The sequence below is a fragment of the Platalea leucorodia genome, assembly GCF_965183815.1.
Source record: "Platalea leucorodia genome assembly, chromosome: 4".
Lineage (NCBI taxonomy): Eukaryota > Metazoa > Chordata > Aves > Pelecaniformes > Threskiornithidae > Platalea > Platalea leucorodia.
The window spans coordinates 13,085,604-13,098,276 of record NC_138826.1 but is presented as its reverse complement, the minus strand read 5'-3'; the positions used below and the strand labels follow the sequence as shown (position 1 = coordinate 13,098,276).

General features: G+C 38.7%; 1 protein-coding gene across 1 annotated transcript in view; it reads right to left on the bottom strand.

Moving 5' to 3' along the window:
* SORCS1 (sortilin related VPS10 domain containing receptor 1) overlaps positions 1-12,673 on the bottom strand; it is a gene marked incomplete at both ends in the record, with an annotated part of 310,932 nt that overhangs the window by 110,365 nt on the left and 187,894 nt on the right. The gene's annotated exons all lie outside the window — the stretch shown is intronic.

Here is a 12,673-nt window from a genome sequence, read left to right as displayed (position 1 = left end):
TCTTCTGGAGTAGTGAAAGCTGACATCTGAAACCTGAACTTCTTTTCTTAGCTACACCAAACAATATTTGTATGCTACTCACCCTCTGCGTTATTTGTTTCCCAACCTGTGTGAGAAGAATAAGAGCTGCTCATGTATTTCACAGTGATAGCATAAGCTTCATCTTAAAACGTTTTGGGATATCTGGGTAACAGCAGGATATAGTTGCCATGTAATCTTCTCTTTCCCTTCTAATCTCCTGATCTTTCCAGCACTAATTTTAGACTTGAGTAATTTTTTTGCATTTTGGGCTATATTCATTGGTAACATTTTCAATTTGAGACAGTCAAAACATTCTTTAATATATAGATATTTTTAAAAACAAAAAATATTGTTTGTAAACTAAGGGTAACTTTCCTATAACCCAATCAAAATGCAGAATAAAAATAAGATTTTAGAAATGTTTGCAGTTAGAAAAACAAAGCATTTGATGAGAGGAAGAAGCTGTATGTATAAATTCTTGGTGAAAGTAAAATATTTAACAGAAATTAGTCAAAACTGATTGGTTTATTTACTGTAGTTTGACAGTTTGCACTATAAAAAAATAACTAAATTCCAGAAAATGTAGGGAGAAAAATGATGTTTTTCTAAAACGTACCGTGAAGAATAACTAGGATTTTATTTTACTCAACTGATCTAGACTGCAATATCACTTCTAGAAGGGAAAGTGTGTACTAGGGAAGAGGAAAAAGAACTTTACATTTTTCTTTACTTCAGCTCTGGAAAATCTCTCCAAAACAGAAAGCTATCAAGGTCTTAGCTTCATAAAACCCTCTATTTTTGCATGGTTCTGGATATATTCTGCCACACATCTTTCTTTGCCCTTCTACCCTGTATTGCACAGAACATTTGTATTGTTTCATAATCTACCCATGTGCTAGTTCACAGCTGTAAAAGAGCTCTGGTCCCTTCCATTGTTTGACTAGATCTATCTTACTCTTCCCTGCTTCACCCATGTATTGTACCTCCTACACATCTTCCCTTCACTCAGATTTCTAAGCTCTTTAGAGTAGAAATCATTTGTTGTAGAGTGTGTTTACACAACATAAAGATTGCTGGGGCTCTCAGTAGCTATTATAAATGGAATGAAATTATAAGCGCAGAACAGCATAAGGCAAAGTTTTCCCCATAATAGATACTTTAGTAAAAGGTTCCACTACTCAGAATGGTGGAAATTAGATTATTTTCCCATATTATTTCTAATACTTTTGGTTTTCATCCACAAGGCAGCACAGCAATCCAGGAGTTTTGTACTTTCCTCTGGAACAAGGTGACTATTGTTGGAAATGTTGGATAAGACAAAGCAATGGTTCTGCCATAAGATTTCCACATTACACTGGCTTCAAAAACAGCTTTCAATAATTCACAGGACTCAGAAAATATTTAGATACCATTGATTCCATTCTTCTCATTGTTCATCAATGTCTTAGTTTTTATAAGTCTCAGAACTGAAATACTGTCACATTTGAACACCAGCATTAATATCAACAAAGCTGGTATTAACTTGTATATTATATGTATAAAACATATATATATATATGTCTTATACATAGCTTATAAAACTGGACTATCAAAAAAGGATGCAGAAGGTAATCAGCTCCTTCAATAGTTCTTCCAATGGACACGTCTTAGTGAGCAATATCTCTGATAAACAAATACTGTAAAGAACACAATCTTATTTTACAGATAAAGGTTACATATCTCCACTGAAAAACTACAGAGAAACTTTAATGTGTAATATACAGACTCATCCTTAAAACACCTCTCCTAAAGGGATTGTGTGAGAGTCACAAGTGCTATAAAACACCAGACCTTCGCTCACTTTTATGGAGCTAAACCAAATGATACTAACTGAGGATTCATCTCTCTCTCTAATTTACCGGCAGTCTTATTTGGCTTTGTATTTTTTTTTTATTAATCTATATACATTTTAAAACCTCCAAAACAAGTAGCTAAAATATAAGCTTTGAGGGCCTAATGTTCTCTAGGCATCAGACAAATTTGATTCATTCTGATTTAATCACTGATGGTATGAGATTATGACCTACAGGACGCTGCTTGTCTGCCTGGGTATGACTGAATTACGAAGTTGAGATCTTCTGACATAAACTCATATCTTTAAGACAAACAAAATGAGCTGTTAAGAGTTTCATAAAGCGTTGCACCTGGACATGCACTTTAATAAAATTGTACTGCGATCCACTTGTTTCCCTTACAAACACTCGATTTTCCCAGAGATTTTCCCAGCCAAAAATCTGGCTCATATGAGGCGGTTGAATTGTTTATTTCCCTGTTGAACCTAACAGGTAAGAAAGCACGGCCTCAACCAGATGTTGCTAGTAAATACAAACTTGTCTTAGAGAGCAGTTCCCATTCCTCTCCAGTTCCAACAAACTCTGTGCTTCACAGAGCCAGTCGGTAACTCTGCTACCTGCGTACTCATCAAACTCACCATACCAAAAACTTACAGTGATCTATGTATCATCCAAGAAGACAAGCATTTCCTCATTTAACATCTGACTTTGAAAGCAAGGTTACACATACCAACTACCAAGAATCTGAATGACCCACCAATTATGATACAATGCCATTTGAAGGATCATTATGCTAGTCAAGACCTACCATCACCTCTTCTGTTTTCAAAAGACTCGTTTTCCCAGCCAAAGCTTTCTGTCACATGTGGAGTCCCTCATAGCTTCAGCTTCATTTTAATGCCTACAGAAATTGCTGCAGATATAACTGACTCAGAGTGCCCATGATGTTTCATCATTCAGTGTTTAAACTAATCAGATATTCTGATTAAATATTTGGTTCTGATACTTCTTCACATACTGATCTTGAATCATGTGGTAGTTCCATGTGCTTCCTATGCTGATGAGGATATTCAATTTTATGCACTGATTTAATCTCATGCAAAAAAAACATTACGCACATGGAAATTCAGAATCTGGCTAAAGAAAAGGTGATTTAAATTGCATGCTGGAAGTGATATAAGCAAAATACTTTAAACAAGCTAGTAGTCCCCACTATTTTTCTTTTGCTTAAGAAATTTCCCCTAAACATGTTATAATGGAATACAGCGTGGAGTCTAAGTTTATTTGTTGATTGGATTTACCAACTTTGATATTCTTATATTCACAAAAGAAAAAGATCTCTTTCTCTCACTTCTAGCTTCCATGAAAACTCCACTCGTTCCTCCTGGACACAGGTCTGACCAAAGTAATTCAACCTACACTACAGTATTGACCTAAAAAAGCCATACGCAACTGGAAAACTAGCTCAGAACATCCTCAAAAGCACTGGGTTTGATTCAAATGCACTTCTAATTCCCTGAGAAGGTTCACAGTGGTCAATCCTCCTGATAGTTTTTTCACATATGCTGACCTCTTGCCTCTTACACTTCCTGGTGTTTCTATGAGATGATTAAAACTAACCCTGTTTGTGGTGTTTCACCCTCACCCCTTCAAATAGAATTTATTCACACACAAAAATCCCCAAAACACCAGTGCACCTAAACCACAGATTTCATACTGATGAACCATATAAAGATTTTTATAGATCACTTTTTCCTCATCTTCACTATTATTTTTTTCAATTTATCTCAATTTCACCAAAGAATACAACAATCCAAAAGCACAGTTTAGCTTTAACTATAAAGATAACAGATTCAAACTGGATAAAGACAAGTCTTTCTGAAGATACAACAATGTAATTTGAAATAAATGCAGGGAAGTCCTTCTTCTTATCCCCATTCATTTATACCAAATAAGTTTATTGCTGATAAATTCTACTTTACTACCACCCCAGGTGTATTTGAAGAAATTCTAGTCTTCTACAAAGTTTCAGTCATTATTCACCTGACAAATCTGGTGGCCGCCTATGATAAAGTGACCTGCTCGGTTGACATGGAGCAAGCGCTTGATGTTGTCTACTTGGACTTCTCCAAGGCTTTCGATACGGTTCCCCACGGCCTCCTCCTGGAGAAATTGATGCGTTATGGCCTGGACAAGTGGTCTGTGCAGTGGGTGAGGAATTGGCTGACGGGCTGCACCCAAAGGGTGGTGGTAAATAGCTCTTTTTCAAACTGGCAGCCGATCACAAGTGGCGTCCCCCAGGGATCGATATTGGGCCCAACGCTATTCCATATCTTCATAAGTGATCGGGATGGTGGGATCAAGTGTAGCCTGATAAAGTTTGCAGATGACACCAAATTGAGTGGGGAAGTAGACACTCTGGAAGGGAGAGCCACCCTGCAGGAAGATCTGGATAGGCTGGAAGAGTGGGCTAACAAGAACCTTATGAAGTTTAACAAGGACAAGTGTAAGGTCTTGCACCTGGGAAAACATAGTCCAGGAGTGCAGCTCAGACTGGGATCCACCTGGCTGGAGAGCAGCTCCATGGACAGGGACCTGGGGGTGCTGGTGGACAGGAAGCTCAATATGAGTGAACAGCATGCTGCTGCAGCCAAGAAGGCCAATAGGATGCTGGGTTGCATCAAAAAGGGCATCACCAGCAGAGATAAAGAAGTCATTATCCCACTCTACTTGGCGCTTGTCAGGCCACACCTGGAACACTGTGTACAGTTCTGGTCCCCGTTATACAAAAAAGATGTGGACAGGCTGGAGGGGGTCTAGAGAAGGGCCACCAAGATGATCAAGGGTCTGGGAAGCCTGCCGTATGAGGATAGGCTGAGAGAGCTGGGTTTGTTCAGCCTTGAGAAAAGGAGGCTTAGAGGTGATCTCATCACCATGTACCAGTACTTAAAGGGTAGTTACAAAGAAGATGGAGACTCCCTTTTTACAAGGAGTCACATGGTGAGGACAAGGGGTAACAGGTACAAGTTACTGCCAGGGAGATTCCAGTTGGACACAAGAGGAAAATTTTTCACAATGAGAACACAGTCAGTCATTGGAATAATCTCCCCAAGGAAGTGGTTGACTCTGCTATTCTGGACATGTTTAAGACTCAGCTGAACAGGGTGCTGGGCCATCTCGTCTAGACTGTGCTCTTACCTAGAAGGGTTGTTCTAGATGATCCTTGAGGTCCCTTCCAACCTGGTATTCTATGATTCTATGATATTCTCATTGTTCATAGGGTCATTATTCAAATGTTATTCTACTATGAAAGACCATATTTAGAACTAATCTAAAACCTTCAGGAAAGCAAAGAGCAATATGACAGACATCATGTAGATTGCTTCAATTTGGTGATGTTCTACTGCAATTTAAGTCTCTCTTGCATTTCTTTTGCTTTCTATGCATTTTGCAGAAAAGGATGGGGTTAGTGCATCAGGTAAGGACTTAAGATGAAACATGTTTATATAGGTATATACGGTAGTACTTTATGATCTTTCAGACCCTTATGCCCTTGGATCTACCTGCTGGATGAAAAATTATCACAGTGGGAAAGAAGTTTCCACAGTGGCCCTACTGACATCTTAAACAGTGAGAAAGAATGAACAGGAACTTGGATGCACACATGTTCCCAACATGCATCCAGTGCAGCTTACTTGAGTATCAAAGACAGTACATTAAATTTAAAGAAATTACTGCACAGGGCATTTCTTCCTCAGAGCAGTCAAAGGCTGGGAGGTATGCTGCTATTCCCTGAATCATACTATTCTTCATTTAGAAGAGCCATGGACTAGGGTCTTCTCTTCCAACACTAAATTTAATAGAATAGTATGTTTTGTATAAAGAAAGAATCTGAAATCGTGCATGGTACTTCCTTCCTAGAATAGAGCATAAGACTCATGATCCAGGATAAAAAAAATGGGCTACAGGGCTGATACTCATTTACTTTCCTGGTCTCTGATCTAATTGTAGGTTCCAGTGTTAAGATGCTTAAATACCCTTTAAGCAATAAAGTTCATAGGGCGCTGCATAGACTTTGAACATTTTAAGTTGCAGCAATGCATTAATTATGCCACACAGAAGCCATCACTAAGGATACCCAATAATTAGTGTTTACAATAATTAGTGTTTACTGAATGCTGATGGAAACAAACGAGAGTGATAAAGTTTTCGTATACCTGCTTCACAGCCCATTCAAATACCAGTGAGGTCTCTGTGGCTGCTTTTGCTGATGAACCACACACTGCAGTCACGTAGACTTGTTCAGTATGGTTGTAACACACCAATTTATTTTGTGCATGTTCATCAGATCAAAGCATCCTGGAGATGACCCTCAGCTTTCTTCCTACCTATTTGAGGCAATTTGCAAGCAACTGTATTAGCATGATGTCTCCAGTGCATTCAACTCATATGTTAAAAAAGTGCAGGAAACACATTTTTACCAGCAGATATTTAAAGGCATCTGCCTGGCATATATGTTTTAAAGCCAGAAGGAACCACTAGGATCATAAGTCTGTTCTCTTCCTAACAGATGCTGCAGAATCTTTACCACTAACTCAAGCAGCAGAAAGAATTATTCAGGCCAACTACTGATGGCTGAACTAGATTGTATCATTTGGAAAGACATCCAATCTCAATTCCAAGGGATGATGAATTTACCACTCCACTTTTAGCGTGTTGTCCTTAAGGTTAATTCCCTTCTCTGTTAAAAAATAATCTCTGTAACAGGTAACAGGGTATCCTGCACTTGCTTTCTGTTGTGTTGTAAATTTACTGGGAAGGTTCATAACTGCTTAGACAACTGCATTAAATAAATGCGTTTTTGTTTAAAAAGCGTATCATATTAGAATGAGAACAGAAGAGAAAAGGCTTATTACAGCAGAATTTAGGGCAAAGTGTCAGAATTTTCGTGCACACATGCATAGCTTTAAATTTAAAAATAAATTATTTTTGTTTATCATTTGCATTACATTAAAACCTATGACTCCAATTGAATTTAGTGTTGACAGGCACTTTGTATAGTAAGAAACTGGAGACATGTTGGAGATTACAATCAAAACAAATGACAGAGAAGGGAGAGGTGAGTCATCTACAGGAAAGTGAAGGGAGTTGCTCAGCACCACGGAGATCAGTGGCAGACCTAGTGATATGGAGTACATTTCTTTATTCCTAATCCAGTGAACTGTCCAACTCTGATGGAAATGAAAAAGGTAATTCTTTCATGGAAGTAGGAAAATTGGAGTTATGCAGAGCTCATAAAATCTTGCAGAGAAACAATGGATCTACCCATAGCTATAAATATGCATCCAAGGATCCCAAAGCAGCAAAAGAACAAATTCTCTAGTGGGTACAACGGGCTGATGTTCATACAGATGGATAAGCAAGGACATATTGATTTGCCTAAAGATGAGTGAGTCAGTGATAAAGAGCACAGTGATTACTGCTCCAGAGTCTTTCCTTCTGTTTCACTGATCACACTCCTGGCCCAGAAATGTATCTTCTTCTCTAGACTGCCAGGCTGCCACTGGGCTCTGCTAGTTGATTTTTTCTTTTTCTTTTTTATTATTTATTAGGGAAAGAAAGAAAGTTAGAGATTCCTCCCACTTTTAATTCCATTCTTTATTTTAAATTGTTACCCCAGCACATTATGTTTAGTGTGGTGTGTAAAAGACTGATGGGCATGCTAGGAAAGCATACTTTATGACATAGTTTGTACACTGGCTTATGGCAAATTAAAAAAAAAGAAAAAAAAAGATACAATCTGACATCATTATTCTTCTTGCTGAAACAATGCTGCGTAACTGACTGTATCACAAGAAAGGAGGAAAACTACTAATAAAATAACAGCCAGATGAATAGTTTTGATGTCCCTTTCTTGTTCATTTTCAGTATGCTGGTTGCCACCAAATGCTAATCAGTTTGCCTAGAGATAACAAGGCATATTTGCAAAGACTTGTGTTCAAGATGTGTTATCAGGATGCCCAACAGGTGTCTGTGCTTAAGGTCTTCACACAAATAGCATGCACAGCCCTAGCTACAAATGTGGATGTTTCTGTGCATGACTGATCGCTTGCTTAGAAACATAACCACATGGAAAGTCTTAGAAATAAGGGTTAGCATTCACAAGGCCTTTGTGTGGAAGGACCTTTCCATCCCTGGCACAGGTGCTGGTAACCCAGAAAGGATATCTAAGATCATGCAGAAAGTGAGACGTTGCAAAGCCTGGGACAAACACCTTTTAACGTGCAAATTCCTTACTACTTTTCATCTTCAACAATATGCATCAAAGAGAATCAAGTCTGCTGGAAAACTGGCTTGGTTGATTAGTGGTGCCCTAAACATTAACAAAAATAGTGTAGATTGCTGCAGGAGTAATGCCGTAGGGAAAGGGGGAGTTATTCATATAGGCTAATGTTAGCTTTATGCAAACTATCTCCCTGGTTTTGTCTGTAGTCTGTCAAAAGAGATAGGCTTTTCCAGAGGATGATTCAAAGTGGCTAATGCTTACCACTCTAGAGAAGCTTTTTTCCTCTCCATTAATTTTAGATGGGATTAGCCTCCCTCAGCTACCATCAGCCCAAGTGAATAGTCCTCTAAATGTTTTCAGCAGTGTGGAAAGAAAAAACACCGCAAAATGATGTCACTTGATGTTAATGGCAATTTTTTTTAAAAACTATGATGCCATTTCTGATAAAATAAATCTAGATTTTATTCTCCCTTCTCTGGTCTACATAGGGAGTGACTGTTACCACTGAAATTGAGAGGGTATAAATAGAACTCGTATAAATAGAAACTGAATAATTTAGGTTGAAAGGAATCTCTGGAGGTCCCTGATCTGACCCTTTCCCAAGCAGGGTCACTCTTAAGGTTAGATCCTAATGCAGTGAAATGAAAGGTTTTAGAATTATGAAGTGTGTCCAAAATAGTCCATCACATCTTGAAGAGTGAATACTAGCTACATCTATGGCAGATACTCTACTGTCAGACACAAGCATTAGACCAAACCCATGGGTAAATGGGGCTGAAGGTACTTTTTAGAGTTGGCCTGTTCTCTCACGCAGACATCCTATGGCCATGTGCATCCTTATCTGTATTCTAAGCAGTTCCTCTGTCATCTTTGATATATGAGCATCTTTCTCTTCCACTTGAATGCATGAGGAGTGGACCTCCTTTACTGTAGGAAACTGAAGAAGATGACATGGTTTGATGACAGAAGATAACGTTGTCCCACAAGCAACAGAATCCTGATTTGCTAAACTTCAGCACTTTAGCTATACAGCCAAGTACCAGTCCGTAACTCATTGATGTCCAGCGTGACACACACAGTAAATAAAGGTAAACAGATGGAATCAGATATTTGGGAAAGGCCAAAATGAAAAACATAAGGAAAAAAAAAAAAGGAAATGTAAACCTCTTCATTTACTAGCGCTATGTTGACAGAGCTCCTTTAGTCTGGGGTGCCTTGCTTTTCAAGAGTTCATTTAAAATGAGAGAGGAGAAGCAACAACAATAACTCCATTTTAAACCTGCTTTTCCAGCCTCTGTTGCTGCCTTTCAGTGCTTGAGTACCTTTGTGCATTTATTCCTGAGCTGGGCAATTACAACCCTGCATTTTGCCCGTCTGACTTGTGTTTCCCAATTTCACCTGTATTTCATCTCTCCAAATGGCTCTGTTATTCACGGCTGATTACTAACCATTCCTCTGTGTGTCTGACCCATCTGAATAGCAGATGTCTCCACATGAAGTAGAGGCTCCTACATCCCACCCTCTGATTACACAGCAAACCACTTTTGAAGATTACATAGTAATACATAAGCAGTACTCCCATAAAATACAGCCCCTCATCCTACAAGCAAGCTGATTAAACCCACAAGAGCTCACATGTACAAGACCTCCAACAAGCTTTTGCCTCACAAGCAATGCTTTACCGTGTCTGAAGTTTCCTCCTGATTTGTAACTCCTCTTACACAGAAAATGGAGAAACATGCAGTAGTTCTGCAATTATGTGGTAAGAATCAGCCATGTAACAACTGTACTTTCAGCCAGAACAATGAATACAATCATGAAGCAATTAGTGCAGGCGGCAGATGGTTTGCTGCTCTTTTTTTCTCAAGACTGGCAGGGAAAAGTCATGACTGAATAAGGGACTGGTTTGTCAGCAGTGGTAATTCAAGTCTGCTGCCCAAGGCAGAAACACATGGGAGAGATATGTGAACAAAAGCAACTGAGACACTGAAGCTTAATGAGTTATTGCTCATCAGCTGAACCCCAGTAATTAACCACATTCACCCACACACAACACTGAAGAAACTGGGACATAAAATGACTTCAGTTAACACATATTTCCCTACCATTGAGTAAATCCCTATTCAACCAAAGAAAAAAGATCTGTAGTACTTATCATAGTGATAGACTCAGTGGGCTGTGAAGAGACAGAGGGATGATGCTATGTGACCCATTTCCTGTTCATTACAACTGAGCAACAAGAGGCATGCACTAACTGTTGGCTTTGCCCTCATCAGTCATGAATTGGATGGACAACTTCCGAGAACTAAAACAGTCCAGACCCAATGTGATTCCTGTCTCTCCAGCTCTTGCTCTATTCACCACCTGATTCTCCTGGTCCCACCTGTGCAATGACAAGATGCAAATGGATGGCAACAATGACGTGGCTTGCTAGAAGGATGTAAACATGTATTCTAGTTGATTCTCACCTCCCTCCTGACTGTCAACAGCAAAATTAAATGACTGCGACAATCCTAACTGGTCAAACTTGAACTTACTCCTTACAGCCCCCATCAACAAAACCCTCACAGCCTCTTCAGTCGGTGGCATCAAAGTCAGTGATATCAAAATGTAAATTCCTTACCATACAGATATGTTTCCCTTGCTTCCTCGAGTGACTCTTAGTGAGTGTGCACACAGTGCCTGGAATCCAAGGAGTAATGGGTTCTCTTTCCTTAAATATGGCCTTAGCACAAGATTGTGAAATAGCAAATGGCAGTGTCATTTGTTTCAAACTACCCCACAGCTCCCATTGCAATTATCTAAATACCTGCAGGACCTCTTAATTACTCTGAGAAAATTCTGCCTTTGGATATACAAGCATGAAACGAATGGGAGTCATTTACACTTAGCCACAGGCTGAACTTGACCCTTAGTTTGAGTTACATTTAATTTAGTCCAAGCTGATTAGTACTCTTTGCCTGTTGGTTACCCTCTACAGTTCTTGGCCAAAGCTTGTCGAAGTCAGAAAATGTATCCATTAGGCTTTAAAGTAGAAACCAGGCCTGTGACTCATATCCGTACAGAGTACTTTTAAAATTCTATTTTAGAGTTAATTGGTACAGATCTACAGACCTTGGGCTACATGATTTTTCTCTTGCAACTACAGTATTTAATTACCAACAGTTACCCAATTTGCTAATCAATGCCATACACACACAAGCTTTACCGTACAGCCTGCAGCCTTTCACACAAAACACCCCATACACACAATTCCAACACCAACCCCATAAATTCAGGTTAATGCACAAAAGGGCCCTTTGTTCTCATATCTGGATTGTTTTTTAGGACACTATAGAAGAGGGGGAGTTTCCTATGGAATAGTGACAACGTACTTGCTGGTAGCCATCTACCATAAATGAGATGAGCACCAGCTGTATGGACTCTAATTCAGAATTATTTCCTGAGTAGGCTGAATGTCACAACAGCTGCAACTCGTTTTCTACTATATCCTACTTTTATTTGACAAATTTACCACTGAAAGTTTCATTGATCCTTGTGTAATAAATTTCCTGTTACTAATACACACTAACTTTCATTCCAATAGGTCCTAAAAGACAGCAGAGACCAGATTCTGTTCAGTTTCACATCAGTCCAGAGAATTCAACAGCCACAAGGGAAACATTTTGACCTTCTCTAATTACATACTGAACACCCAGAAATAATCTGCACCTTCCTCTGAACAGATTATAACCACAGTACATTCTACAAAATGCTGTGAGAGGCGTGAGTGAAAAACATTGCATGCAATTGACGCTACAGGAAGAACTAGGCAGGCAAGATGCATTTCTCATAGTTTGGCAAGATATTAAGCTATAATCCTGGAAGGATACTGGTTTTGAGTTTAAAGCACAGTTAATAGAACTTCTATTCCAAAAATTTCCATAAGATCATTTTGTGACCTTACCTACGTGTTTAGCTTCCTTATGCCTTTATTTTCTCAGGCTTACAGTAATAGCAACAACAAGCCTAATTTAGGCTAAAGGAAAATTAGTTGTTTAATGTTTGTAAAATTAATTCAAATACACAGATGTAAAACATCATAGAATTCAAACTTTTATGTTCATATTTACATTAATGTATAACCTGAACAATTTAGCCAATACTTTGATTATTGATTAGATTCAGATTCTCATCGATTCATCATATGTAAAACAAAGAGAGACCACTAAATTACTTTGCATAAAGACTTATATACTAGATGCAAAGATATGTCACTCTTTTACCCATGTTGGGAGCTCAGCAAATTGTTTTGGTCTTTTTCTACTTTTATTCAAACACATCAAAATGTCAGGATGTGAAATCTGCCATTTCTCAGAGCAGTTTGCTCCAACGGCTAGTTACTTCACAGTTGAGTTTATCTGCCATTGACTCCTAGCCATCAATTCTTGTTAGAAGTTTTTTTGCTAGATCAAAATGTTTACTCATACGTTTTGTCTTCCCCCATGGAGATATTTATGCACAACAATATAGTTTCCCTTCAATCTGCTTTTTG